General features: G+C 41.9%; 30 non-coding genes across 30 annotated transcripts; 9 read left to right on the top strand and 21 right to left on the bottom strand.

Moving 5' to 3' along the window:
- Positions 1-4,324: 4,324 nt before the first annotated feature.
- Positions 4,325-4,397, top strand: trnak-cuu (transfer RNA lysine (anticodon CUU)). Its single transcript has one exon. It is a non-coding gene; the product is annotated as a tRNA-Lys (tRNA).
- A 437-nt stretch (positions 4,398-4,834) lies between these two features.
- On the top strand, positions 4,835-4,907 carry trnak-cuu (transfer RNA lysine (anticodon CUU)). The gene has a single exon. It is a non-coding gene; the product is annotated as a tRNA-Lys (tRNA).
- Positions 4,908-5,407: 500 nt separating this feature from the next.
- trnak-cuu (transfer RNA lysine (anticodon CUU)) lies at positions 5,408-5,480 on the top strand. Its single transcript has one exon. It is a non-coding gene; the product is annotated as a tRNA-Lys (tRNA).
- A 963-nt stretch (positions 5,481-6,443) lies between these two features.
- trnak-cuu (transfer RNA lysine (anticodon CUU)) lies at positions 6,444-6,516 on the top strand. Its single transcript has one exon. It is a non-coding gene; the product is annotated as a tRNA-Lys (tRNA).
- A 430-nt stretch (positions 6,517-6,946) lies between these two features.
- On the top strand, positions 6,947-7,019 carry trnak-cuu (transfer RNA lysine (anticodon CUU)). Its single transcript has one exon. It is a non-coding gene; the product is annotated as a tRNA-Lys (tRNA).
- A 711-nt stretch (positions 7,020-7,730) lies between these two features.
- trnak-cuu (transfer RNA lysine (anticodon CUU)) lies at positions 7,731-7,803 on the top strand. The gene has a single exon. It is a non-coding gene; the product is annotated as a tRNA-Lys (tRNA).
- Positions 7,804-8,304: 501 nt separating this feature from the next.
- On the top strand, positions 8,305-8,377 carry trnak-cuu (transfer RNA lysine (anticodon CUU)). The gene has a single exon. It is a non-coding gene; the product is annotated as a tRNA-Lys (tRNA).
- Positions 8,378-8,817: 440 nt separating this feature from the next.
- trnak-cuu (transfer RNA lysine (anticodon CUU)) lies at positions 8,818-8,890 on the top strand. The gene has a single exon. It is a non-coding gene; the product is annotated as a tRNA-Lys (tRNA).
- Positions 8,891-9,398: 508 nt separating this feature from the next.
- On the top strand, positions 9,399-9,471 carry trnak-cuu (transfer RNA lysine (anticodon CUU)). The gene has a single exon. It is a non-coding gene; the product is annotated as a tRNA-Lys (tRNA).
- A 1,132-nt stretch (positions 9,472-10,603) lies between these two features.
- trnak-cuu (transfer RNA lysine (anticodon CUU)) lies at positions 10,604-10,676 on the bottom strand. The gene has a single exon. It is a non-coding gene; the product is annotated as a tRNA-Lys (tRNA).
- A 483-nt stretch (positions 10,677-11,159) lies between these two features.
- Positions 11,160-11,232, bottom strand: trnak-cuu (transfer RNA lysine (anticodon CUU)). The gene has a single exon. It is a non-coding gene; the product is annotated as a tRNA-Lys (tRNA).
- Positions 11,233-11,742: 510 nt separating this feature from the next.
- Positions 11,743-11,815, bottom strand: trnak-cuu (transfer RNA lysine (anticodon CUU)). The gene has a single exon. It is a non-coding gene; the product is annotated as a tRNA-Lys (tRNA).
- A 468-nt stretch (positions 11,816-12,283) lies between these two features.
- On the bottom strand, positions 12,284-12,356 carry trnak-cuu (transfer RNA lysine (anticodon CUU)). Its single transcript has one exon. It is a non-coding gene; the product is annotated as a tRNA-Lys (tRNA).
- Positions 12,357-12,839: 483 nt separating this feature from the next.
- trnak-cuu (transfer RNA lysine (anticodon CUU)) lies at positions 12,840-12,912 on the bottom strand. The gene has a single exon. It is a non-coding gene; the product is annotated as a tRNA-Lys (tRNA).
- A 493-nt stretch (positions 12,913-13,405) lies between these two features.
- trnak-cuu (transfer RNA lysine (anticodon CUU)) lies at positions 13,406-13,478 on the bottom strand. Its single transcript has one exon. It is a non-coding gene; the product is annotated as a tRNA-Lys (tRNA).
- Positions 13,479-14,460: 982 nt separating this feature from the next.
- Positions 14,461-14,533, bottom strand: trnak-cuu (transfer RNA lysine (anticodon CUU)). Its single transcript has one exon. It is a non-coding gene; the product is annotated as a tRNA-Lys (tRNA).
- Positions 14,534-16,546: 2,013 nt separating this feature from the next.
- trnak-cuu (transfer RNA lysine (anticodon CUU)) lies at positions 16,547-16,619 on the bottom strand. Its single transcript has one exon. It is a non-coding gene; the product is annotated as a tRNA-Lys (tRNA).
- Positions 16,620-17,102: 483 nt separating this feature from the next.
- On the bottom strand, positions 17,103-17,175 carry trnak-cuu (transfer RNA lysine (anticodon CUU)). The gene has a single exon. It is a non-coding gene; the product is annotated as a tRNA-Lys (tRNA).
- A 509-nt stretch (positions 17,176-17,684) lies between these two features.
- On the bottom strand, positions 17,685-17,757 carry trnak-cuu (transfer RNA lysine (anticodon CUU)). Its single transcript has one exon. It is a non-coding gene; the product is annotated as a tRNA-Lys (tRNA).
- Positions 17,758-18,234: 477 nt separating this feature from the next.
- Positions 18,235-18,307, bottom strand: trnak-cuu (transfer RNA lysine (anticodon CUU)). The gene has a single exon. It is a non-coding gene; the product is annotated as a tRNA-Lys (tRNA).
- Positions 18,308-18,815: 508 nt separating this feature from the next.
- On the bottom strand, positions 18,816-18,888 carry trnak-cuu (transfer RNA lysine (anticodon CUU)). The gene has a single exon. It is a non-coding gene; the product is annotated as a tRNA-Lys (tRNA).
- Positions 18,889-19,380: 492 nt separating this feature from the next.
- On the bottom strand, positions 19,381-19,453 carry trnak-cuu (transfer RNA lysine (anticodon CUU)). The gene has a single exon. It is a non-coding gene; the product is annotated as a tRNA-Lys (tRNA).
- A 507-nt stretch (positions 19,454-19,960) lies between these two features.
- trnak-cuu (transfer RNA lysine (anticodon CUU)) lies at positions 19,961-20,033 on the bottom strand. The gene has a single exon. It is a non-coding gene; the product is annotated as a tRNA-Lys (tRNA).
- A 516-nt stretch (positions 20,034-20,549) lies between these two features.
- Positions 20,550-20,622, bottom strand: trnak-cuu (transfer RNA lysine (anticodon CUU)). Its single transcript has one exon. It is a non-coding gene; the product is annotated as a tRNA-Lys (tRNA).
- A 508-nt stretch (positions 20,623-21,130) lies between these two features.
- trnak-cuu (transfer RNA lysine (anticodon CUU)) lies at positions 21,131-21,203 on the bottom strand. Its single transcript has one exon. It is a non-coding gene; the product is annotated as a tRNA-Lys (tRNA).
- Positions 21,204-21,719: 516 nt separating this feature from the next.
- On the bottom strand, positions 21,720-21,792 carry trnak-cuu (transfer RNA lysine (anticodon CUU)). Its single transcript has one exon. It is a non-coding gene; the product is annotated as a tRNA-Lys (tRNA).
- A 492-nt stretch (positions 21,793-22,284) lies between these two features.
- Positions 22,285-22,357, bottom strand: trnak-cuu (transfer RNA lysine (anticodon CUU)). Its single transcript has one exon. It is a non-coding gene; the product is annotated as a tRNA-Lys (tRNA).
- A 509-nt stretch (positions 22,358-22,866) lies between these two features.
- trnak-cuu (transfer RNA lysine (anticodon CUU)) lies at positions 22,867-22,939 on the bottom strand. The gene has a single exon. It is a non-coding gene; the product is annotated as a tRNA-Lys (tRNA).
- A 522-nt stretch (positions 22,940-23,461) lies between these two features.
- On the bottom strand, positions 23,462-23,534 carry trnak-cuu (transfer RNA lysine (anticodon CUU)). The gene has a single exon. It is a non-coding gene; the product is annotated as a tRNA-Lys (tRNA).
- Positions 23,535-24,379: 845 nt separating this feature from the next.
- On the bottom strand, positions 24,380-24,452 carry trnak-cuu (transfer RNA lysine (anticodon CUU)). Its single transcript has one exon. It is a non-coding gene; the product is annotated as a tRNA-Lys (tRNA).
- Between the last annotated feature and the right edge of the window lie 2,897 nt (positions 24,453-27,349).

Genomic DNA, 27,349 nt, shown 5'->3' with positions numbered 1-27,349 from the left:
TTGCAACTTGACGGTCAGGACAGTTTTACGTTTTGCTTGAAAGACGTCATGTTCATTTTTTTTCTATTAAATCTAGAAATATATATTTAATATTTTGGTGGGAAATGCTCAATGCCCGCGTGGATTTACCCTGCGGGGATTGTGCGGACCCGGCAGGCTCTAAAGTGCTCGTGTTAAAACCGCAAATCTTGTCCTAAAGCTCAGGAACGAATCAAAGAATCGCGGCGAGGTCCTGATTGGGGTCAACGTTACACGGATACACTTTGACGGCGCCACGTGGTGATTTATGAGCGGGCCCAGCTGCACATATTGTTATTATTATGAAACAGCTTTATTAGTTTCAGTGTGACAAGCTCCGACCAACGACACCTAATTTGCTTCAGTGGAGAACATTCTCTCCCCCAGCCGGGAATGGCGAATAATTAGGACCCTGGCCAGGTCCGCCGTCAAGACGCCGCCGCACGCTTTGAACGTCATCAAAAAGTTATTTGTCCCCGATAAGAACAAGTGCGGCGTTTGCGCTAAACTAAACGAGGACGTTGTTAGCGTGTAATGGGAGGGAGACGAAATGGTTTCTCTCGCCATTATTGGCTCCATTTCTTCCCAACGTTCCTTTCCCGGCGATCAATTAGACCTTAATGGACGGCCTGCTGTGCTGCGCGGCGACAAGATGACCGACGTGTTGCGCCGCGGAAGGAAATGACGGAAGGATGCACAAAGGGATGACTTACCTAAAGAAGCGTTATTATTCAGTGAAATTGTTATCCCTCTGCTTGTACAAAACCAGTGAAGTTGGCACATGGTGTAAATGGTAAATAAAAACAGAATACAATGGTTTGCTAATACTTTTCAACTTATATTTAATTGAATAGAACTGAGAAACATAATTTTTTGGCACAGGGGCATTTTTACCACTGTGTTACATGGCCTTTCCTTTTAACAACAACCTCCGAGGACAAAGCTACGAACAACGGGAGACCGGGCTTTCTGCTCCGCCGCTCCCAGTCCCTGACCACCTGAGGGCACCGCAGACTGTGGATGCTTTTAAAAAAGGCTTAAAAACCATCCATCCATCCATCCATCTTCTTCCGCTTATCCGAGGTCGGGTCGCGGGGGCAGCAGCCTAAGCAGGGAAGCCCAGACTTCCCTCTCCCCAGCCACTTCGTCCAGCTCCTCCCGGGGGATCCCGAGGCGTTCCCAGGCCAGCCGGGAGACATAGTCTTCCCAACGTGTCCTGGGTCTTCCTCGTGGCCTCCTACCGGTCGGACATGCCCTAAACACCTCCTTAGGGAGGCGCTCGGGTGGCATCCTGACCAGATGCCCGAACCACCTCATCTGGCTCCTCTCGATGCGGAGGAGCAGCGGCTTTACTTTGAGCTCCCCCCGGATGACAGAGCTTCTCACCCTATCTCTAAGGGAGAGCCCCGCCACCCGGCGGAGGAAACTCATTTGGGCCGCTTGTACCCGTGATCTTGTCCTTTCGGTCATAACCCAAAGCTCATGACCATAGATGAGGATGGGAACGTAGATCGACCGGTAAATTGAGAGCTTTGCCTTCCGGCTCAGCTCCTTCTTCACCACAACGGATCGATACAGCGTCCGCATTACTGAAGACGCCGCACCGATCCGCCTGTCGATCTCACGATCCACTCTTCCCTCACTCGTGAACAAGACTCCGAGGTACTTGAACTCCTCCACTTGGGGCAAGATCTCCTCCCCAACCCGGAGATGGCACTCCACCCTTTTCCGGGCGAGAACCATGGACTCGGACTTGGAGGTGCTGATTCTCATCCCAGTCGCTTCACACTCGGCTGCGAACCGATCCAGTGAGAGCTGAAGATCCTGGCCAGATGAAGCCATCAGGACCAGATCATCTGCAAAAAGCAGAGACCTAATCCTGCAGCCACCAAACCGGATCCCCTCAACGCCTTGACTGCGCCTAGAAATTCTGTCCATAAAACCCTTCTTTTTTAAAAAAGCCTTTTTTTTTTTACATGTTTGCATACTCGTTCTAGCTATTTGGCTGTTCTAGTTTCTATTTTTATTTATTTTTTATTATCTTTTTATTTTAGATTTATTTTTTTTAATACACTGTAGCACTTTGAGGTGGTTTACTCAATGTAAAGTGCTTTTTACAAAAAAAATCTATTATTATTATTATTCAGTAAACGTTGATTGAACACTTTTCCACTTTGCATCAGTCCATCTAAGATGAGCTCGGGCGACATTTCTGGGTGTTGTTGATAAGTGGCTTTCACTTAAAGTTAAAGTGCCAATGATTGTCACACACACACTTACCAGGTGTGGAGAAATGATTCTCTGCATTTGACCCATCACCCTTGATCACCCCCTGGGAGGTGAGGAGAGCAGTGGGCAGCAGCAGTGGCCGCGCCCGGGAAAAGCTTAGCATGGAAAACAAGCAAACCAATGGCAAAGCTTAGCTCAGGAATCAAACGGAAAACACAGGTAACTTGTTGCATTCAGCAAACCAGACAGCCAGACTCAGTGTGGCGAAAAGCAGCAACAAGTAGCTCTGTGGTTTAGTGCCCGGGAGCAGGTGAGCGTTCCGAAACACTTAATCAGAGGCAGGTGAAAATAATCAGCACCCATGGCAACCAAGAAAACACAAACCCAGGGGTGCTGAAACAGAACTGAGGAAGTCAAACCAAAATAAAACATGATCTGGGCAATGGATCATGACGTTAGTAGAGTTTCGATCCATAAATAGGTAGCGTCGATACCAATTAATGGTCGATTGATATTTTTGTTTTCCCAAAAATTTTTTTGTTGTTATTGTTTTTGTTCCTTAAGTGTAAAAAACAAAGGATTTAAATGAGTGCCATATTTTTCGGAGTATAAGTGCATAATAAAGAAGAAAAAAAAAAAACATATATAAGTCGCACTGGAGTATAAGTCGCATTTTTGGGGGAAATTTACTTGATAAAACCCAACACCAAGAATAGACATTTGAAAGGCAATTTCAATCAATCAATCAATCAATGTTTATTTATATAGCCCTAAATCACAAGTGTCTCAAAGGGCTGCACAAGCCACAAGCCCCCCCCCCCCCCCCCCCCCCCCCCCACCCTCTAGGCTAATATCTTTTTTTTTTAGTAACATTGGGTGGCAGATCTATGATGAACTACTCTCCTCCATAAAATAGATAATTGTTTATATTACTTGAAAGAAAACTGTTTTTGTCGAATAAAATTCTACCAAAACATTAAATAAAGTCAAATAAAAATAAGGGAATTTTGTATTACATTTTTTTAATCCATTGGGAATCATTACAAATAAGAATCGCGATTAATTTGAAAATCTATATATTTTTTTGACACCTCCTAATATCCTTGCAGATCAATATCGGCATCGGCCAATACTCAAGGCTCCAATATCGGTATGATGTCGTAAGTAAAATGTTTTATCGGGACACTGTGGAGGATGCATACATGGTTAAGAGTTATTTCTTTTTACATAGGTATGTTTAGAGTATCTAGTACTTTTCCTTTGTTCCTTCTACCAGTTTCTTTAGACATTTCAGATGCCTGGTTAGTGTCTTCACCCTTGGAATGTGAAATACAATACCCACTCTTCCCTTATCAGTGTTGTAAACGTTGATTTGAAATGTTGACTCGTCAGACCACAGAACACTTTTCCACTTTGCATCAGTCCATCTAAGATGAGCTCAGGCGACATTGCTGGGTGTTGTTGATAAGTGGCTTTCACTTAAAGTTAAAGTGCCAATTATTGTCACACACACACTTACCAGGTGTGGAGAAATTATTCTCTGCATTTGACCCATCACCCTTGATCACCCCCTGGGAGGTGAGGCGAGCAGTGGGCAGCAGCAGTGGCCGCGCCCGGGAATCATTTTGATGAGTTAACCCCTCATTCCAACCCTTGATGCTGGGTCCCATTTTTATAGTCTTTGATATGACTCGGCCGGGGTTTGAACTCACAACCTACCAATCTCAGGGCGGACACTCTAGCCACTAGGCCACTGATTAGGTTCTAGAGTACTTTGCATAGTAGTGAAATGAAGTGAATTATATTTATATAGCGCTTTTCTCTAGTGACTCAAATCCCTTTTACATAGTGAAACCCCAATATCTAAGTTACATTTCAACCAGTATGGGTGGCACGAAATGTCGCAACACGAAATGCTGCAACATCCGTGACACGAAACGGTGCAAAAATGAAATGGCGTAACCCAAATCATGAAACATCGTAACACAAAACGCCATCAACACGAAACGTTGTAACACAAAATGCTACATGAACATTTTTTTCCAGAAACGATCATTTATCAAGATGTGCAATGCAGGCCCGGCTAGCTCAGTCGGTAGAGCATGAGACTCTTAATCTCAGGGTCGTGGGTTCGAGCCCCACGTTGGGCGATTGAATTTTGCCAAGGAAATTCAACACGAGACGGTGCTCCACTTCTAATAAATCCATTAAAAAAAACTGTAACGATGTGCGAATTCGTGTTCTTCTGTTAAACTCACTTAATTAATAATATTTTTCTTTTTGTACAGTAATAATCAATAAAGAGCGCATATGTAACTAAGAAAAGCCGCAACACGTAACAATGTGACATGAAACGCGTCAAACTTAAACGCCAACAGCACTAAACGCCGCACCCGATAACTAAAATGGCTCAACCCAAAACGCTGCAACATGAAACGCTGCAACATGAAATGCCGACAACACGAAATAGCGCGACCCAAATCATGAAACATCGTAACACAAAACGCCATTAACATGAAACGTAACACAAAATGCTACATGAACGTTTTTGTACAGTATTAATCATTTATCAAGTATAACAACGCAAGCCTGGCTAGCTCAGTCGGTAGAGCATGAGACTCTTAATCTCAGGGTCGTGGGTTCGAGCCCCACGTTGGGCGTTTGAATTTTGCCAAGGAAATTCAACACGAGACGGTGCTCCACTTCAATAAAAAAAACTGTAACGATGTGCGAGTTCAAAATCTTCTGTTAAACTCATTTAATGAATAATATTTTTCTTTTCGTACAGTAATAATCAATAAAGAGCGCATATGTAACTAAGAAACGCCGCAACACATAACAACGTGACATGAAACGCGTCAAACTTAAACGCCAACAGCACAAAAAGCCTCACCGGAAAACTAAAATGGCTCAACCCAAAACGCCGCAACATGAAACAACGCAACATGAAATGCCTACAACACGATATGTCGCGGCACGAAACCTCGCAACACGAAATGCTGCAACATCCGTGACACGAAACGGTCCAAAAATGAAATGGCGTAACCCAAATCATGAGACATCGTAACACAAAACACCATCAACACGAAACGTTGTAACACAAAATGCTACATGAAAATTTTTTTCCAGAAACGATCATTTATCAAGATGTGCAATGCAGGCCTGGCTAGCTCAGTCGGTAGAGCATGAGACTCTTAATCTCAGGGTCGTGGGTTCGAGCCCCACGTTGGGCGATTGAATTTTGCCAAGGAAATTCAACACGAGACGGTGCTCCACTTCTAATAAATCCATTAAAAAAAACTGTAACGATGTGCGAATTCGTGTTCTTCTGTTAAACTCACTTAATTAATAATATTTTTCTTTTTGTACAGTAATAATCAATAAAGAGCGCATATGTAACTAAGAAACGCCGCAACACGTAACAACGTGACATGAAACGCGTCAAACTTAAACGCCAACAGCACAAAACGCCGCACCGGAAAACTAAAATGGCTCAACCCAAAACGCCGCAACATGAAACAACGCAACATGAAATGCCTACAACACGATATGTCGCGGCACGAAACCTCGCAACACGAAATGCTGCAACATCCGTGACACGAAACGGTGCAAAAATGAAATAGCGTGACCCAAATCATGAAACATCGTAACACAAAACACCATCAACACGAAACGTTGTAACACAAAATGCTACATGAACATTTTTTTTAATACAAAAACGCCGCAACATGAAACAACACAACATGAAATGCCTACAACACGATATGTCGCAGCACGAAACCTCGCAACACGAAATGCTGCAACATCAATAAAAAAAACTGTTACAATGTGCGAGTTCGTATTCTTCTAAACTAAAAAACGCCGCAACATGTAACAACGTGATATGAAACGCGTCAAACTTAAACGCCAACAGCACAAAACGCCGCACCGGAAAACTAAAATGGCTCAACCCAAAACGCCGCAACATGAAACAACACAACATGAAATGCCTACAACACGATATGTCGCGGCACGAAACCTCGCAACACGAAATGCTGCAACATCCGTGACACGAAACGGTCCAAAAATGAAATGGCGTAACCCAAATCATGAGACATCGTAACACAAAACACCATCAACACGAAACGTTGTAACACAAAATGCTACATGAACATTTTTTTTCCAGAAACGATCATTTATCAAGATGTGCAATGCAGGCCCGGCTAGCTCAGTCGGTAGAGCATGAGACTCTTAATCTCAGGGTCGTGGGTTCGAGCCCCACGTTGGGCGATTGAATTTTGCCAAGGAAATTCAACACGAGACGGTGCTCTACTTCTAATAAATCCATTAAAAAAAACTGTAACGATGCGCGAATTCGTGTTCTTCTGTTAAACTCACTTAATTAATAATATTTTTCTTTTTGTACAGTAATAATCAATAAAGAGTGCATATGTAACTAAGAAACGCCGCAACACGTAACAACGTGACATGAAACGCATCAAACTTAAACGCCAACAGCACTAAACGCCGCACCCGATAACTAAAATGGCTCAACCCAAAACGCTGCAACATGAAACAATGCAACATGAAATGCCGACAACACGAAATATCATGAAACATGGTAACACAAAACGGCATCAACACGAAACGTTGTAACACAAAATGCTACATGAACATTTTTGAACAGAATCAATCATTCATCACGCATTTGGAAATGCAAGCCTGGCTAGCTCAGTCGGTAGAGCATGAGACTCTTAATCTCAGGGTCGTGGGTTCGAGCCCCACGTTGGGCGTTTGAGTTTATTCGCTATGCGTTCCGAACTTGGCGTGCTTAGCTTATTGTAACGTCCGACAAATACCACTAGTCACAAACGAGCCGAAATGTCATTCTCCGACCTATTTGGTAATTATGACGGTTAATTCGGGACTTTCAGAAGTAAAAGTGCATCACATTTTACTCTTGCACGATGGAGCATGTCCGAAAAGGAGTAGGACATGACTTTTGATTTAATCATACACCCCTTTTTCGTGTCTGGTTTGTTCACTTCCTGTATTCAAGTTAGTCATACAAAAATGGAAAAAAAACTGTTCAGATAAATGAAGGCGTCAACATTTTTTTTAATAAATAATTAGAGGAGTAAAAAAAATTATAGAAACATTTTGTATGTATGGCATCCATCCATCCATTTTCTACCGCTTGTCCCATTTTTTTGACAAATGGAAGGAAAATGTTCAACGACGAAATTTGAAATTGCGCAACCCAAAACGTTGCATCATGACACACCATAGCACAAAATGCCAGTCACACAAACTGTCACAATGTGAAACGTCCTAACACGGAATGCTGCGACAGCTGTGACACCAAACGGCGCAACGTGAAATAGCGCCGCCCAAATCATGAAACATCGTAACACAAAACGCCATTAACATGAAACGTTGTAACACAAAATGCTACATGAACGTTTCTGTACAGTATTAATCATTTATCAAGTATAACAATGCAAGCCTGGCTAGCTCAGTCGGTAGAGCATGAGACTCTTAATCTCAGGGTCGTGGGTTCGAGCCCCACGTTGGGTGTTTGAATTTTGCCAAGGAAATTCAACACGAGACGGTGCTCCACTTCAATAAAAAAAAACCGTAACGATGTGCGAGTTCAAAATCTTCTGTTAAACTCACTTAATGAATAATATTTTTCTTTTCGTACAGTAATAATCAATAAAGAGCGCATATGTAACTAAGAAACGCCGCAACACGTAACAACGTGACATGAAACGCGTCAAACTTACACGCCAACAGTACAAAACGCCGCACCGGAAAACTAAAATGGCTCAACCCAAAACGCCGCAACATGAAACAACACAACATGAAATGCCGACAACACGAAATGTCGCGGCACGAAACCTCGCAACACGAAATGCTGCAACATCCGTGACACGAAACGGTCCAAAAATGAAATGGCGTAACCCAAATCATGAGACATCGTAACACAAAACACCGTCAACATGAAACGTTTTAACACAAAATGCTACATGAACATTTTTTTCCAGAAACGATCATTTATCAAGATGTGCAATGCAGGCCCGGCTAGCTCAGTCGGTAGAGCATGAGACTCTTAATCTCAGGGTCGTGGGTTCGAGCCCCACGTTGGGCGATTGAATTTTGCCAAGGAAATTCAACACGAGACGGTGCTCCACTTCTAATAAATCAATAAAAAAAATCTGTAACGATGTGCGAATTCGTGTTCTTCTGTTAAACTCACTTAATTAATAATATTTTTCTTTTTGTACAGTAATAATCAATAAAGAGTGCATATGTAACTAAGAAACGCCGCAACACGTAACAACGTGACATGAAACGCGTCAAACTTAAACGTCAACAGTACTAAACGCCGCACCCGATAACTAAAATGGCTCAACCCAAAACGCTGCAACATGAAATGCTGCAACATGAAATGCCGACAACACGAAAGAGCGCGACCCAAATCATGAAACATCGTAACACAAAACGCCATTAACATGAAACGTTGTAACACAAAATGCTACATGAACGTTTTTGTACACTATTAATCATTTATCAGGTATAACAATGCAAGCCTGGCTAGCTCAGTCGGTAGAGCATGAGACTCTTAATCTCAGGGTCGTGGGTTCGAGCCCCACGTTGGGCGACTGAGTTTTGCCAAGGATATTCAACACGAGACGGTGCTCCACTTCTAAAAAATCAATAAAAAAACCTGTTACAATGTGCGAGTTTGTATTCTTCTGTTAAACACACTTAACAAATAATATTTTTCTTTTTGTACAGTAATAATCAATAAAGAGCGCATATGTAACTAAGAAACGCCGCAACACGTAACAACGTGACATGAAACGCGTCAAACTTAAACGCCAACAGCACAAAACGCCGCACCGGAAAACTAAAATGGCTCAACCCAAAACGCCGCAACATGAAACAACACAACATGAAATGCCGACAACACGAAATGTCGCGGCACGAAACCTCGCAACACGAAATGCTGCAACAGCTGTGACACCAAACGGCGCAACATGAAATAGCGCGACCCAAATCATGAAACATCGTAACACAAAACGCCATCAACACGAAATGTTGTAACACAAAATGCTACATGAACATTTCTGTACAGTATCAATCATTCATCAAGGGTTACAATGCAGTCCCGGCTAGCTCAGTCGGTAGAGCATGAGACTCTTAATCTCAGGGTCGTGGGTTCGAGCCCCATGTTGGGCAATTGAGTTTTGCCAAGGAAATTCAACACGAGACGGTGCTCCACTTCTAATAAATCAATTAAAAAAACTGTAACGATGTGCGAATTCGTGTTCTTCTGTCAAACTCACTTAATTAATAATATTTTTCTTTTTGTACAGTAATAATCAATAAAGAGCGCATATGTAACTAAGAAACGCCGCAACACGTAACAACGTGACATGAAACGCGTCAAACTTAAGCGCCAACAGCACAAAACGCCGCACCCGAGAACTAAAATGGCTCAACCCAAAACGCTGCAACATGAAATGCCAACAACACAAAATGTCGCCGCACGAAACGACGCAACACGAAATACTGCAACAGCTGTGACACCAAACAGCGCAACATGAAATAGCGCGACCCAAATCATGAAACATCGTAACACAAAACACCATCAACACGAAATGTTGTAACACAAAATGCTACATGAACATTTTTGTACGGTATCAATCATTCATCAAAGTGATAATGCAGGCCCAAGAATACGAACTCGCACATCGTTACAGTTTTTTTTATTGATTTATTAGAAGTGGAGCACCGTCTCGTGTTGAATTTCCTTGGCAAAATTAACTCGCCCAACGTGGGGCTCGAACCCACGACCCTTAGATTAAGAGTCTCATGCTCTTCCGAATGAGCTAGCCGGGACTGCATTGTTAACCTTGATAAATGATTGTTTCTGGAAAAAAATGTTCATGTAGCATTTCGTGTTGCGACGTTTCGTGTTTCATGATTTGGGTCGTGCAATTTCATGTTGCGCCGTTTGGTGTCACAGCTGTTGCAGCATTTCGTGTTGCGCCGTTTCGTGTTGTCGGCATTTCATGTTGCGTTGTTTCATGTTGCAGCGTTTTGGGTTGAGCCATTTTAGTTTTCGATTGCGGCGTTTTGTGCTGTTGGCATTTAAGTTTGACGCGTTTCATGTCACGTTGTTACGTGTTGCGGCGTTTCTTAGTTACATATGCGCTCTTTATTGGTTATTACTGAACGAAAAGAAAAATATTATGAATTAAGTGACTTTAACAGAAGAATACGAACTCGCACATTGTTACAGTTTTTTTTATTGATTTATTAGAAGTGGAGCACCGTATCGTGTTGAATTTCCTTGGCAAATTTCAATCGCCCAACGTGGGGCTCGAACCCACGACCCTGAGATTAAGAGTCTCATGCTCTATCGACTGAGCTAGCCAGGCTTGCATTGTTCGCCTTAATAAATAATATTTACTGTACAAAAATGTTCATGTAGCATTTTGCGTTACAACGTTTCGCGTTGATGGCGTTTTGTGTTACGATGTTTCATGATTTGGGTCGCGCTATTTCATGTTGCGCCGTTTGGTGTCACAGCTGTTGCAGCATTTCGTGTTGCGACGTTTCGTGCCGCGGCATTTCGTGTTGTCGGCATTTTTGTTGCGTTGTTTCTTGTTGCAGCGTTTTGGGTTGAGCCATTTTAGTTTTCGAGTGCGGCGTTTTAAGTTTGACGCGTTTCATGTTGCGTGTTGTGGCGTTTCTTAATACATGTGCGCTCTTTATTGAATATTACTGTACGGAAAGAAAAATATTATTAATTAAGTGAGTTTAACAGAAGAATGCGAACTCGCACATCGTTGCAGTTTTTTTTAAAGATTTATTAGAAGTAGAGCACCGTCTCGTGTTGAATTTCCTTGGCAAAATTTAGTCGCCCAACGTGGGGCTCGAACCCACGACCCTGAGATTAAGAGTCTCATGCTCTACCGACTGAGCTAGCCGGGCATGCATTGTACTCCTTAATATACAACTGTTTTTAGAAAAAAAATGTTCATGTATCATTTTGTGTTACAACGTTTCGTGTTGATGGCGTATTGTGTTACGATGTTTCATGATTTGGGTCGCGATATTTCATGTTGCGCCGTTTGGTGTCACAGCTGTTGCGACGTTTCGTGCCGCGACATTTCGTGTTGTCGGCATTTCATGTTGTCGGCATTTCATGTTGCGTTGTTTCATGTTGCAGCGTTTTGGGTTGAGCCATTTTAGTTTTCGGGTGCGGCGTTTTGTGCTGTTGGCGTTTAAGTTTGACGCGTTTCATGTCACGTTGTTACGTGTTGCGGCGTTTCTTAGTTACATATGCGCTCTTTATTGATTATTACGGTACGAAAAGAAAAATATTATTAATTAAGTGAGTTTAACAGAAGAATACTAACTCGCACATCATTACAGTTTTTTTTATTGATTTATTAGAAGTGGAGCACCGTCTCGTGTTGAATTTCTTTGGCAAAACTTACTCGCCCAACGTGGGGCTCGAACCCACGACCCTGAGATTAAGAGTCTCATGCTCTACCGACTGAGCTAGCCGGGCCTGCATTGTTATACTTGATAAATGATTGTTTCTGGAAAAAATGTTCATGTAGCATTTCGTGTTGCGACGTTTCGTGTTTCATGATTTGGGTCGCGCAATTTCATGTTGCGCCGTTTGGTGTCACAGCTGTTGCAGCATTTCATGCCGCGACATTTCGTGTTGTCGGCATTTCATGTTGCGTTGTTACATGTAACAGCGTATTGGGTTGAGCCATTTTAGTTTTCGGGTGCGGCGTTTAGTGCTGTTGGCGTTTAAGTTTGACGCGTTTCATGTCACGTTGTTACGTGTTGCGGCGTTTCTTAGTTACATATGCGCTCTTTATTGATTATTACTGTACGAAAAGAAAAACATTATTAGTTAAGTGAGTTTAACAGAAGAATACGAACTCGCACATCGTTACAGTTTTTTTTATTGATTTATTAGAAGTGGAGCACCGTCTCGTGTTGAATTTCCTTGGCAAAATTAACTCCCCCAACGTGGGGCTCGAACCCACGACCCTGAGATTAAGAGTCTCATGCTCTTCCGACTGAGCTAGCCGGGCCTGCATTGTGCACCTTGATATACAATTGTTTCTGGAAAAAAATGTTCATGTAGCATTTTGTGTTACAACGTTTCGTGTTGATGGCGTTTTGTGCTACGATGTCTCATGATTTGGGTCGCGATATTTCATGTTGCGCCGTTTGGTGTCACAGCTGTTGCAGCATTTCGTGTTGCGACGTTTCGTGCCGCGGCATTTCGTGTTGTCGGCATTTTTGTTGCGTTGTTTCATGTTGCAGCGTTTTGGGTTGAGCCATTTTAGTTTTCGAGTGCGGCGTTTTAAGTTTGACGCGTTTCATGTTGCGTGTTGTGGCGTTTCTTAATACATGTGCGCTCTTTATTGAATATTACTGTACGGAAAGAAAAATATTATTAATTAAGTGAGTTTAACAGAAGAATGCGAACTCGCACATCGTTGCAGTTTTTTTTATTGATTTATTAGAAGTGGAGCACCGTCTCGTGTTGAATTTCCTTGGCAAAATTAAATCGCCCAACGTGGGGCTCGAACCCACGACCCTGAGATTAAGAGTCTCATGCTCTTCCGAATGAGCTAGCCGGGCCTGCATTGTGCTCCTTGATAAATGATTGTTTCTGGAAAAAATGTTCATGTAGCATTTCGTGTTGCGACGTTTCGTGTTAATTGCGTTTTGTGTTATGATGTTTCATGATTTGGGTCGCACTATTTCATGTTGCTCCGTTTGGTGTCACAGCTGTTGCAGCATTTCATGCCGCGACATTTCGTGTTGTCGGCATTTCATGTTGCGTTGTTACATGTTGCAGCGTTTTGGGTTGAGCCATTTTAGTTATCGGGTGCGGCGTTTTGTGCTGTTGGCGTTTAAGTTTGACGCGTTTCATGTCACGTTGTTACGTGTTGCGGCGTTTCTTAGTTACATATGCGCTCTTTATTGATTATTACTGTACGAAAAGAAAAGTATTATTAATTAAGTGAGTTTAACAGAAGAACACGAATTTGCACATCGTTACAGTTTTTTTTAATGGATTTATTAGAAGTGAAACACCGTCTCGTGTTGAATTTCCTTGGCAAAATTCAATCGCCCAACGTGGGGCTCGAACCCACGACCCTGAGATTAAGAGTCTCATGCTCTTCCGACTGAGCTAGCCGGGCATGCATTGAGCTCCTTAATATACAACTGTTTTTAGAAAAAAATGTTCATGTAGCATTTTGTGTTACAACGTTTCGTGTTGATGGCGTATTGTGTTACGATGTTTCATGATTTGGGTCGCGATATTTCATGTTGCGCCGTTTGGTGTCACAGCTGTTGCGACGTTTCGTGCCGCGACATTTCGTGTTGTCGGCATTTCATGTTGCAGCGTTTCATGTTGCGTCGTTTCTTGTTGCAGCGTTTTGGGTTGAGCCATTTTAGTTTTCTGGTGCGGCGTTTTGTGCTGTTGGCGTTTAAGTTTGACGCGTTTCATGTCACGTTGTTACGTGTTGCGGCGTTTCTTAGTTACATATGCGCTCTTTATTGATTATTACTGTACAAAAAGAAAAACATTATTAGTTAAGTGAGTTTAACAGAAGAATACGAACTCGCACATCGTTACAGTTTTTTGAGATTAAGAGTCTCATGCTCTTCCGACTGAGCTAGCCAGGCCTGCATTGTGGTCCTTGATAAATGATTGTTTCTGGAAAAAAATGTTCATGTAGCATTTCGTGTTGCGACGTTTCGTGTTTCATGATTTAGGTCGCGCAATTTCATGTTGCGCCGTTTGGTGTCACAGCTGTTGCAGCATTTCGTGTTGCGACATTTCGTGTTCCGACATTTCGTGCGGCGACATTTCCTGTTGTCGGCATTTCATGTTGTGTTGTTTCATGTTGCAGCGTTTTGGGTTGAGCCATTTTAGTTTTCTGGTGCGGCGTTTTGTGCTGTTGGCGTTTAAGTTTGACGTGTTTCTTGTTATGTGTTGCGGCGTTTCTTAGTTACTTGTGTGCTCTTTATTGGTTATTACTGTACGAAAAGAAAAATATTATTAATTAAGTGAGTTTAACAGAAGAATACGAACTCGCACATTGTTTCATTTTTTTTTTATTGATTTATTAGAAGTGGAGCACCGTCTCGTGTTGAATTTCTTTGGCAAAACTAACTCGCCCAACGTGGGGCTCGAACCCACGACCCTGAGATTAAGAGTCTCATGCTCTACCGACTGAGCCAGCCGGGCCTGCATTGTGGTCCTTGATAAATGATTGTTTCTGGAAAAAATGTTCATGTAGCATTTCGTGTTGCGACGTTTCGTGTTAATTGCGTTTTGTGTTACGATGTTTCATGATTTGGGTCGCACTATTTCATGTTGCGCCGTTTGGTGTCACAGCTGTTGCAGCATTTCATGCCGCGACATTTCGTGTTGTCGGCATTTCATGTTGCGTTGTTTCATGTTGCAGCGTTTTGGGTTGAGCCATTTTAGTTTTCGGGTGCGGCGTTTTGTGCTGTTGGCGTTTAAGTTTGACGCGTTTCATGTCACGTTGTTACGTGTTGTGGCGTTCCTTAGTTACATATGCGCTCTTTATTGATTATTACTGTACGAAAAGAAAAATATTATTAATTAAGTGAGTTTAACAGAAGAATACGAACTCGCACATCGTTTTTTTTTTTTAATTGATTTATTAGAATTGTTTCTAGAAAAAAATTTTCATGTAGCATTTTGTGTTACAACGTTTCGTGTTGATGGCGTTTTGTGTTACGATGTTTCATGATTTGGGTCGCGCTATTTCATGTTGCGGCGTTTGGTGTCACAGCTGTTGCAGCATTTCGTGTTGCGACGTTTCGTGCCGCAATATTTCGTGTTGTCGGCATTTCATGTTGCGTTGTTTCATGTTGCGCCGTTTGGTGTCACAGCTGTTGCGACGTTTCGTGCCGCGACATTTCGTGTTGTCGGCATTTCATGTTGCAGCGTTTCATTTTGCGTCGTTTCTTGTTGCAGCGTTTTGGGTTGAGCCATTTTAGTTTTCTGGTGCGGCGTTTTGTGCTGTTGCCCTTTAGGTTTGACGCGTTTCATGTCACGTTGTTACGTGTTGCGGCGTTTCTTAGTTACATATGCGCTCTTTATTGATTATTACTGTACAAAAAGAAAAACATTATTAGTTAAGTGAGTTTAACAGAAGAATACGAACTCACACATTGTTACAGTTTTTTTTAAAGATTTATTAGAAGTGGAGCACCGTCTCGTGTTGAATTTCCTTGGCAAAATTAACTCGCCAAACGTGGGGCTCGAACCCACGACCCTGATATTAAGAGTCTCATGCTCTTCCGACTGAGCTAGCCGGGACTGCATTGTGCACCTTGAAATACAATTGTTTCTGGAAAAAAAATGTTCATGTAGCATTTTGCGTTACAACGTTTCGTGTTGATGGCGTTTTGTGTTACGATGTTTCATGATTTGGGTCGCGCTATTTCATGTTGCGCCGTTTGGTGTCACAGCTGTTGCAGCATTTCGTGTTGCGATGTTTCGTGCCGCGACATTTCGTGTTGTCGGCATTTCATGTTGCGTTGTTTCATGTTACAGCGTTTTGGGTTGAGCCATTTTAGTTTTCTGGTGCGGCGTTTTGTGCTGTTGGCGTTTAAGTTTGACGCGTTTCATGTCACGTTGTTACGTGTTGCGGCGTTTGTTAGTTACATATGCGCTCTTTATTGATTATTACTGTACAAAAAGAAAAATATTATTAATTAAGTGAGTTTAACAGAAGAATACGAACTCGCACATCGTTTTTTTTTTTTTATTGATTTATTAGAATTGTTTCTAGAAAAAAATTTTCATGTAGCATTTTGTGTTACAACGTTTCGTGTTGATGGCGTTTTGTGTTGCGATGTTTCATGATTTGGGTCGCGCTATTTCGTGTTGCGACGTTTCGTGCCGCAATATTTCGTGTTGTCGGCATTTCATGTTGCGTTGTTTCATGTTGCAGCGTTTTGGGTTGAGCCATTTTAGTTTTCGAGTGCGGCGTTTTGTGCTGTTGCCCTTTAAGTTTGACGCGTTTCATGTCACGTTGTTACGTGTTGCGGCGTTTCTTAGTTACATATGCGCTCTTTATTGATTATTACTGTACAAAAAGAAAAACATTATTAGTTAAGTGAGTTTAACAGAAGAATACGAACTCGCACATCGTTACAGTTTTTTTTATTGATTTATTAGAAGTGGAGCACCGTCTCGTGTTGAATTTCCTTGGCAAATTTCAATCGCCCAACGTGGGGCTCGAACCCACGACCCTGAGATTAAGAGTCTCATGCTCTACCGACTGAGCTAGCCAGGCTTGCATTGTTCGCCTTAATAAATAATATTTACTGTACAAAAATGTTCATGTAGCATTTTGCGTTACAACGTTTCGTGTTGATGGCATTTTGTGTTACGATGTTTCATGATTTGGGTTGTGCTATTTCATGTTGCGCCGTTTGGTGTCACAGCTGTTGCAGCATTTCGTGTTGCGACGTTTCGTGCCGCGGCATTTCGTGTTGTCGGCATTTTTGTTGCGTTGTTTCATGTTGCAGCGTTTTGGGTTGAGCCATTTTAGTTTTCGAGTGCGGCGTTTTAAGTTTGACGCGTTTCATGTTGCGTGTTGTGGCGTTTCTTAATACATGTGCGCTCTTTATTGAATATTACTGTACGGAAAGAAAAATATTATTAATTAAGTGAGTTTAACAGAAGAATGCGAACTCGCACATCGTTGCAGTTTTTTTTAAAGATTTATTAGAAGTAGAGCACCGTCTCGTGTTGAATTTCCTTGGCAAAATTTAGTCGCCCAACATGGGGCTCGAACCCACGACCCTGAGATTAAGAGTCTCATGCTCTACCGACTGAGCTAGCCTGGCCTGCATTGTGCTCCTTAATATACAACTGTTTTTAGAAAAAAAAATTTCATGTAGCATTTTGTGTTACAACGTTTCGTGTTAATTGCGTTTTGTGTTACGATGTTTCATGATTTGGGTCGCGCTATTTCATGTTGCGGCGTTTGGTGTCACAGCTGTTGCAGCATTTCGTGTTGCGACGTTTCGTGCCGCAATATTTCGTGTTGTCGGCATTTCATGTTGCGTTGTTTCATGTTGGAGCGTTTTGGGTTGAGCCATTTTAGTTTTCGGGTGCGGCGTTTTGTGCTGTTGCCCTTTAAGTTTGACGCGTTTCATGTCACGTTGTTACGTGTTGCGGCGTTTCTTAGTTACATATGCGCTCTTTATTTATTATTACTGTACAAAAACAAAAACATTATTAGTTAAGTGAGTTTAACAGAAGAATACGAACTCGCACATCGTTACAGTTTTTTTTATTGATTTATTAGAAGTGGAGCACCGTCTCGTGTTGAATTTCCTTGGCAAAACTAACTCGCCCAACGTGGGGCTCAAACCCACGACCCTGAGATTAAGAGTCTCATGCTCTACCGACTGAGCTAGCCGGGCATGCATTGTTAACCTTGATAAATGATTGTTTCTGGAAAAAAATGTTCATGTAGCATTTCGTGTTGCGACGTTTCGTGTTTCATGATTTGGGTCGCGCAATTTCATGTTGCGCCATTTGGTGTCACAGCTGTTGCAGCATTTTGTGTTCCGACATTTCGTGCGGCGACATTTCGTGTTGTCGGCATTTCATGTTGCGTTGTTTCATGTTGGAGCGTTTTGGGTTGAGCCATTTTAGTTTTCTGGTGCGGCGTTTTGTGCTGTTGGCATTTAAGTTTGACGTGTTTCTTGTTATGTGTTGCGGCGTTTCTTAGTTACTTGTGTGCTCTTTATTGGTTATTACTGTACGAAAAGAAAAATATTATTAATTAAGTGAGTTTAACAGAAGAATACGAACTCGCACATTGTTTAATTTTTTTTTTATTGATTTATTAGAAGTGGAGCACCGTCTCGTGTTGAATATCCTTGGCAAAACTCAATCGCCCAACGTGGGGCTCGAACCCACGACCCTGAGATTAAGAGTCTCATGCTCTACCGACTGAGCTAGCCAGGCCTGCATTGTGGTCCTTGATATACAATTGTTTCTGGAAAAAAATGTTCATGTAGCATTTTGTGTTACAACGTTTCGTGTTGATGGCGTTTTGTGTTGCGATGTTTCATGATTTGGGTCGCGCAATTTCATGTTGCGCCGTTTGGTGTCACAGCTGTTGCAGCATTTCGTGTTGCGATGTTTCGTGCCGCGACATTTCGTGTTGTTGGCATTTCATGTTGTGTTGTTTCATGTTACAGAGTTTTGGGTTGAGCCATTTTAGTTTTCGAGTGCGGCGTTTTGTGCTGTTGGCGTTTAAGTTTGACGCGTTTCATGTCACGTTGTTACGTGTTGCGGCGTTTCTTAGTTACATATGCGCTCTTTATTGATTATTACTGTACGAAAAGAAAAATATTATGAATTAAGTGAGTTTAACAGAAGAATACGAACTCGCACATTGTTACAGTTTTTTTTAAAGATTTATAAGAAGTGGAGCACCGTCTCGTGTTGAATTTCCTTGGCAAAATTAACTCGCCCAACGTGGGGCTCGAACCCACGACCCTGAGATTAAGAGTCTCATGCTCTTCCGAATGAGCTAGCCGGGCCTGCATTTTTAACTTTGATAAATGATTGTTTCTGGAAAAAAATGTTCATGTAGCATTTCGTGTTGCGACGTTTCGTGTTTCATGATTTGGGTCGCGCAATTTCATGTTGCGCCGTTTGGTGTCACAGCTGTTGCAGCATTTCGTGTTGCGACATTTCGTGTTCCGACATTTCGTGCGGCGACATTTCGTGTTGTCGGCATTTCATGTTGCGTTGTTTCATGTTGAAGCGTTTTGGGTTGAGCCATTTTAGTTTTCTGGTGCGGCGTTTTGTGCTGTTGGCATTTAAGTTTGACGTGTTTCTTGTTATGTGTTGCGGCGTTTCTTAGTTACTTGTGTGCTCTTTATTGATTATTACTGTAGGAAAAGAAAAATATTATTAATTAAGTGAGTTTAACAGAAGAATACGAACTCGCACATTGTTTCATTTTTTTTTTATTGATTTATTAGAAGTGGAGCACCGTCTCGTGTTGAATTTCCTTGGCAAAATTCAATCGCCCAACGTGGGGCTCGAACCCACGACCCTGAGATTAAGAGTCTCATGCTCTACCGACTGAGCTAGCCAGGCCTGCATTGTGGTCCTTGATAAATGATTGTTTCTGGAAAAAATGTTCATGTAGCATTTCGTGTTGCGACATTTCGTGTTAATTGCGTTTTGTGTTACGATGTTTCATGATTTGGGTCGCACTATTTCATGTTGCGCCGTTTGGTGTCACAGCTGTTGCAGCATTTCGTGTTGCGACGTTTCGTGCCGCGGCATTTCGTGTTGTCGGCATTTCATGTTGCGTTGTTTCATGTTGCAGCGTTTTGTGCTGAGCCATTTTAGTTTTCAGGTGCGGCGTTTTGTGCTGTTGGCGTTTAAGTTTGACGCGTTTCATGTCACGTTGTTACGTGTTGCGGCGTTTCTTAGTTACATATGCGCTCTTTATTGATTATTACTGAACGAAAAGAAAAATATTATGAATTAAGTGAGTTTAACAGAAGAATACGAACTCGCACATTGTTACAGTTTTTTTTAAAGATTTATTAGAAGTGGAGCACCGTCTCGTGTTGAATTTCCTTGGCAAATTTCAATCGCCCAACGTGGGGCTCGAACCCACGACCCTGAGATCAAGAGTCTCATGCTCTATCGACTGAGCTAGCCAGGCTTGCATTGTTTGCCTTAATAAATAATATTTACTGTACAAAAATGTTCATGTAGCATTTTGCGTTACAACGTTTCGTGTTGATGGCGTTTTGTGTTACGATGTTTCATGATTTGGGTCGCGCTATTTCATGTTGCGCCGTTTGGTGTCACAGCTGTTGCAGCATTTCGTGTTGCGACGTTTCGTGCCGCGGCATTTCGTGTTGTCGGCATTTTTGTTGCGTTGTTTCATGTTACAGCGTTTTGGGTTGAGCCATTTTAGTTTTCGAGTGCGGCGTTTTAAGTTTGACGCGTTTCATGTTGCGTGTTGCGGCGTTTCTTAGTTACATATGTTACGTGTTGCGGCGTTTCTTAGTTACATATGCGCTCTTTATTGAATATTACTGTACGGAAAGAAAAATATTATTAATTAAGTGAGTTTAACAGAAGAATGCGAACTCGCACATCGTTGCAGTTTTTTTTAAAGATTTATTAGAAGTAGAGCACCGTCTCGTGTTGAATTTCCTTGGCAAAATTTAGTCGCCCAACGTGGGGCTCGAACCCACGACCCTGAGATTAAGAGTCTCATGCTCTACCGACTGAGCTAGCCGGGCATGCATTGTGCTCCTTAATATACAACTGTTTTTAGAAAAAAATGTTCATGTAGCATTTTGTGTTACAACGTTTCGTGTTGATGGCGTATTGTGTTACGATGTTTCATGATTTGGGTCGCGATATTTCATGTTGCGCCGTTTGGTGTCACAGCTGTTGCGACGTTTCGTGCCGCGACATTTCGTGTTGTCGGCATTTCATGTTGCAGCGTTTCATTTTGCGTCGTTTCTTGTTGCAGTGTTTTGGGTTGAGCCATTTTAGTTTTCTGGTGCGGCGTTTTGTGCTGTTGCCCTTTAAGTTTGACGCGTTTCATGTCACGTTGTTACGTGTTGCGGCGTTTCTTAGTTACATATGCACTCTTTATTGATTATTACGGTACGAAAAGAAAAATATTATTAATTAAGTGAGTTTAACAGAAGATTACGAACTCGCACATTGTTATTGTTTTTTTTATTGATTTATTAGAAGTGGAGCACCGTCTCGTGTTGAATTTCCTTGGCAAAATTAACTCGCCCAACGTGGGGCTCGAACCCACGACCCTGAGATTAAGAGTCTCATGCTCTTCCGAATGAGCTAGCCGGGCCTGCATTGTTAACCTTGATAAATGATTGTTTCTGGAAAAAATTGTTCATGTAGCATTTCGTGTTGCGACGTTTCGTGTTGATGGTGTTTTGTGTGGCGATGTTTCATGATTTGGGTCGCGCAATTTCATGTTGCGCCGTTTGGTGTCACAGCTGTTGCAGCATTTCGTGTTGCGACATTTCGTGTTCCGACATTTCGTGCGGCGACATTTCGTGTTGTCGGCATTTCATGTTGCGTTGTTTCATGTTGGAGCGTTTTGGGTTGAGCCATTTTAGTTTTCTGGTGCGGCGTTTAGTGCTGTTGGCGTTTATGTTTGACGCGTTTCTTGTTATGTGTTGCGGCGTTTCTTAGTTACTTGTGTGCTCTTTATTGGTTATTACTGTACGAAAAGAAAAATATTATTAGTTAAGTGAGTTTAACAGAAGAATACGAACTCGCACATTGTTTCATTTTTTTTTTATTGATTTATTAGAAGTGGAGCACCGTCTCGTGTTGAATTTCCTTGGCAAAATTAACTCGCCCAACGTGGGGCTCGAACCCACGACCCTGAGATTAAGAGTCTCATGCTCTACCGACTGAGCTAGCCAGGCCTGCATTGTGGTCCTTGATAAATGATTGTTTCTGGAAAAAATGTTCATGTAGCATTTCGTGTTGCGACGTTTCGTGTTAATTGCGTTTTGTGTTATGATGTTTCATGATTTGGGTCGCGCTATTTCATGTTGCGCCGTTTGGTGTCACAGCTGTTGCAGCATTTCATGCCGTGACATTTCGTGTTGTCGGCATTTCATGTTGCGTTGTTACATGTAACAGCATTTTGGGTTGAGCCATTTTAGTTTTCGGGTGCGGCGTTTTGTGCTGTTGGCCTTTAAGTTTGACGCGTTTCATGTCACGTTGTTACGTGTTGCGGCGTTTCTTAGTTACATATGCGCTCTTTATTGATTATTACTGTACGAAAAGAAAAGTATTATGAATTAAGTGAGCTTTACAGAAGAATACGAACTCGCACATCATTACAGTTTTTTTAATTGATTTATTAGAAGTGGAGCACCGTCTCGTGTTGAATTTCCTTGGCAAAATTCAATCGCCCAACGTGGGGCTCGAACCCACGACCCTGAGATTAAGAGTCTCATGCTCTTCCGACTGAGCTAGCCGGGCCTGCATTGTGCACCTTGATATACAATTGTTTCTGGAAAAAAATGTTCATGTAGCATTTTGTGTTACAACGTTTCGTGTTGATGGCGTTTTGTGTTACGATGTTTCATGATTTGGGTTGTGCTATTTCATGTTGCGCCGTTTGGTGTCACAGCTGTTGCAGCATTTCGTGTTGCGATGTTTCGTGCCGCGACATTTCGTGTTGTCGGCATTTCATGTTGCGTTGTTTCATGTTACAGCGTTTTGGGTTGAGCCATTTTAGTTTTCCGGTGCGGCGTTTTGTGCTGTTGGCGTTTAAGTTTGACGCGTTTCATGTCACGTTGTTACGTGTTGCGGCGTTTCTTAGTTACATATGCGCTCTTTATTGATTATTACTGTACAAAAAGAAAAACATTATTAGTTAAGTGAGTTTAACAGAAGAATACGAACTCGCACATTGTTTCATTTTTTTTTTATTGATTTATTAGAAGTGGAGCACCGTCTCGTGTTGAATTTCTTTGGCAAAACTAACTCGCCCAACGTGGGGCTCGAACCCACGACCCTGAGATTAAGAGTCTCATGCTCTACCGACTGAGCTAGCCAGGCCTGCATTGTGGTCCTTGATAAATGATTGTTTCTGGAAAAAATGTTCATGTAGCATTTCGTGTTGCGACGTTTCGTGTTAATTGCGTTTTGTGTTATGATGTTTCATGATTTGGGTCGCACTATTTCATCTTGCGCCGTTTGGTGTCACAGCTGTTGCAGCATTTCGTGTTGCGACATTTCGTGTTGCGACATTTCGTGCGGCGACATTTCGTGTTGTCGGCATTTCATGTTGCAGCGTTTCATGTTGGAGCGTTTTGGGTTGAGCCGTTTTAGTTTTCGGGTGCGGCGTTTTGTGCTGTTGGCGTTTAAGTTTGACGCGTTTCATGTCACGTTGTTACGTGTTGCGGCGTTTCTTAGTTACATATGCACTCTTCTTTGGTTATTACTCTACGAAAAGAAAAATATTATTAATTAAGTGAGTTTAACAGAAGTTTACGAACTCGCACATTGTTATAGTTTTTTTTAAAGATTTATTAGAAGTGGAGCACCGTCTTGTGTTGAATTTCCTTGGCAAAATTCAAACGCCCAACGTGGGGCTCGAACCCACGACCCTGAGATTAAGAGTCTCATGCTCTACCGACTGAGCTAGCCAGGCCTGCATGGTTTACTTGAGCAATAATTTTTACTGTACAAAATTGCTCATGCAGTTGCAGCATTTCGTGTTGCAACGTTTCGTGCCACGGCATTTCGTGTTGTCGGCATTTCATGTTGCGTTGTTTCATGTTGCAGCGTTTTGGGTTGAGCCATTTTAGTTTTCGGGTGCGGCGTTTTGTGCTGTTGGCGTTTAAGTTTGACGCGTTTCATGTCACGTTGTCACGTGTTGCGGCGTTTCTTAGTTACATATGCACTCTTTATTGATTATTACGGTACGAAAAGAAAAATATTATTAATTAAGTGAGTTTAACAGAAGAATACGAACTCGCACATCGTTTTTTTTTTTTTATTGATTTATTAGAATTGTTTCTAGAAAAAAATTTTCATGTAGCATTTTCTGTTACAACGTTTCGTGTTGATGGCGTTTTGTGTTGCGATGTTTCATGATTTGGGTCGCGCTATTTCATGTTGCGCCGTTTGGTGTCACAGCTGTTGCAGCATTTCGTGTTGCGATGTTTCGTGCCGCGACATTTCGTGTTGTCGGCATTTCATGTTTCGTTGTTTCATGTTGCAGCGTTTTGGGTTGAGCCATTTTAGTTTTCGAGTGCGGCGTTTTGTGCTGTTGGCATTTAAGTTTGACGCGTTTCATGTCACGTTGTTACGTGTTGCGGCGTTTCTTAGTTACATATGCGCTCTTTATTGATTATTACTGTACGAAAAGAAAAATATTATTAATTAAGTGAGTTTAACAGAAGAATACGAACTCGCACATTGTTATAGTTTTTTTTATTGATTTATTAGAAGTGGAGAACCGTCTCGTGTTGAATTTCCTTGGCAAAATTCAATCGCCCAACGTGGGGCTCGAACCCACGACCCTGAGATTAAGAGTCTCATGCTCTACCGACTGAGCTAGCCGGGCCCACATTAACAACCTTGATACAAAAAAGTTCAAATAAAAGCAGTACATCCCTGGTGAGTTTAGTTGGTCGAACGTAATAATCTTAATCTCAGGGTCTTGGGTTCGAGCATCACTTTGAGCGGTAGAATTTTGTCTACAGCCATGTTGTCTTTAGATGCAAATTTATCAATTCGGCCGACAGTAAATATTTGAATTCTATCCCCCTATTGCGATAATGCCTTCCTGTCTCGTGCTCTTATTTTGTGGTTTTTCCCTTCCTGTTTTTCCTTTTCCTGCAGCAGCTTCACGCCTGCCTTGAAGCACTTTCCCCCTCACCTGTTTTAAGTTTGTAATTAGCACCGTTTAAGTTGAGCTTGCGACGCCATTGTTTTTCATCGGTGACTACAGGTCATCCTTTCCATGCTCGTACTTTGTGGACGCCATCTGCTCCACATTTCCTGTGAGTGTTTTGCTGTTTTCTTCATAGTCTTCCCTGTTGCTCTCGCTTTTTGTTAGTTTAGTCGATAAATACCCCTTTTTTTTTTTTTTACTACACGCTACCACCTCGTTCGTTTGCATGTTTAAAATCACTACAACAATCGCTCGACAGACACAAATTTGACAGCGACCCTGTCTTCAACGCAACGTAGCGTCTTTGCCCGTGAGCTAATCTTAGACAAGTACCATTATCACCGGAGGACTCGAGGACGATGGATAACTAAACATGTTACACAACACAACGCAGTAAGGTAGACATGCTAACCGCTAAGCTCGCGCCCTCGAATGTAAACAAAGGTAGGCATCAATTATCCGTTTGTGTTTGTTTGCTTAACTTTTACATTGCTGCTGGTTTTCCTGTGATCATTATTTCATTTCATATTAATTTGTTATAATTGTATTTATATTAATGCAGTATGTAAATGACAACTATTCAACCTAAATACTATTATTTGACTTCGGGCCTTGTTACAGATTCAATAGGCACTGGTATCATATACAAACCCCGTTTCCATATGAGTTGGGAAATGGTGTTAGATGTAAATATAAACGGAATACAATGATTTGCTAATCATTTTCAACCCATATTCAATTGAATGCACTACAAAGACAAGATATTTGATGTTCAAACTCATAAACTTTATTTTTGTTTTGCAAATAATAATTAACTTAGACTTTCATGGCTGCAACACGCGCCAAAGTAGTTGGGAAAGGGCATGTTCACCACTGTGTTACATGGCCTTTCCTTTTAACAACACTCAGTAAACGTTTGGGAACTGAGGAGACACATTTTTTAAGCTTCTCAGGTGGAATTCTTTCCCATTCTTGCTTGATGTACAGCTTAAGTTGTTCAACAGTCCGGGGGTCTCCCTTGTGCTATTTTAGGCTTCATAATGCGCCACACATTTTCAGGTCTGGACTACAGGCAGGCCAGTCTAGTACCCGCACTCTTTTACTATGAAGCCACGTTGATGTAACACGTGGCTTGGCATTGTCTTGCTGAAATAAGCAGGGGCGTCCATGGTAACGTTGCTTGGATGGCAACATATGTTGCTCCAAAACCTGTATGTACCTTTCAGCATTAATGGCGCCTTCACAGATGTGTAAGTTACCCATGTCTTGGGCACTAATACACCCCCATACCATCACAGATGCTGCCTTTTACACTTTGCGCCTATAACAATCCGGTTGGTTCTTTTCCTCTTTGGTCCGGAGGACACGACGTCCACAGTTTCCAAAAACAATTTGAAATGTGGACTCGTCAGACCACAGAACACTTTTCCACTTTGTATCAGTCCATCTTAGATGAGCTCAGGCCCAGCGAAGCCGACGGCGTTTCTGGGTGTTGTTGATAAACGGTTTTCGCCTTGCATGGGAGAGTTTTAACTTGCACTTACAGATGTAGCGACCAACTGTAGTTACTGACAGTGGGTTTCTGAAGTGTTCCTGAGCCCATGTGGTGATATCCTTTACACACTGATGTCGCTTGTTGATGCAGTACAGCCTGAGGGATGGAAGGTCACGGGCTTAGCTGCTTACGTGCAGTGATTTCTCCAGATTCTCTGAACCCTTTGATGATATTACGGACTATAGATGGTGAAATCCCTAAATTCCTTGCAATAGCTGGTTGAGAAAGATTTTTTCTTAAACTGTTCAACAATTTGCTCACGCATTTGTTGACAAAGTGGTGACCCTCGCCCCATCCTTGTTTGTGAATGACTGAGCATTTCATGGAATCTACTTTTATACCCAATCATGGCACCCACCTGTTCCCAATTTGCCTGTTCACCTGTGGGATGTTTGATGAGCATTCCTCAACTTTATCAGTATTTATTGCCACCTTTCCCAACTTCTTTGTCACGTGTTGCTGGCATCAAATTCTAAAGTTAATGATTATTTGCACAAAAAAAAATGTTTATCAGTTTGAACATCAAATATGTTGTCTTGGTAGCATATTTAACTGAATATGATTTGCAAATCATTGTATTCCGTTTATATTTACATCTAACACAATTACCCAACTCATATGGGTTAGGGATTTGTATGTAAACAATACCCTACTCCAGGGGTCGGCAACCCAAAACGTTGAAAGAGCCATATTGGACCAAAAATACAAAAAACAAATCCGTCTGGTGCGGCAAAAAATGAAAAGCCGTATATAAGTGTTTTAATGAAGTGTCTGTTAGCTATAATAGCCTACTATCAAAATGACTGTGTCGCAGGCTGAAGCAAATGTAACATTTATTCTACACATTTTTACAACATTAGAAAGCATTAGTCAATCAGAGGCTACTCAGAAGGTGAGATAACTCCTGGAAATGACTGGCTTTTAATGGCCAAAGGTGTAGATGTGTGTGTCCAAGTTAAAGGAAACGGCAGGCTGTCTTCTTTTAATAGATTAATTACAATCTTTGGCAAGC

The sequence above is a fragment of the Nerophis lumbriciformis genome, linkage group LG39, assembly GCF_033978685.3.
Source record: "Nerophis lumbriciformis linkage group LG39, RoL_Nlum_v2.1, whole genome shotgun sequence".
In the NCBI taxonomy this organism is placed as follows: Eukaryota; Metazoa; Chordata; class Actinopteri; order Syngnathiformes; family Syngnathidae; genus Nerophis; species Nerophis lumbriciformis.
The sequence above is the reverse complement of the archived record's forward strand: the minus strand, read 5'-3'. Positions and strand labels throughout refer to the sequence as shown.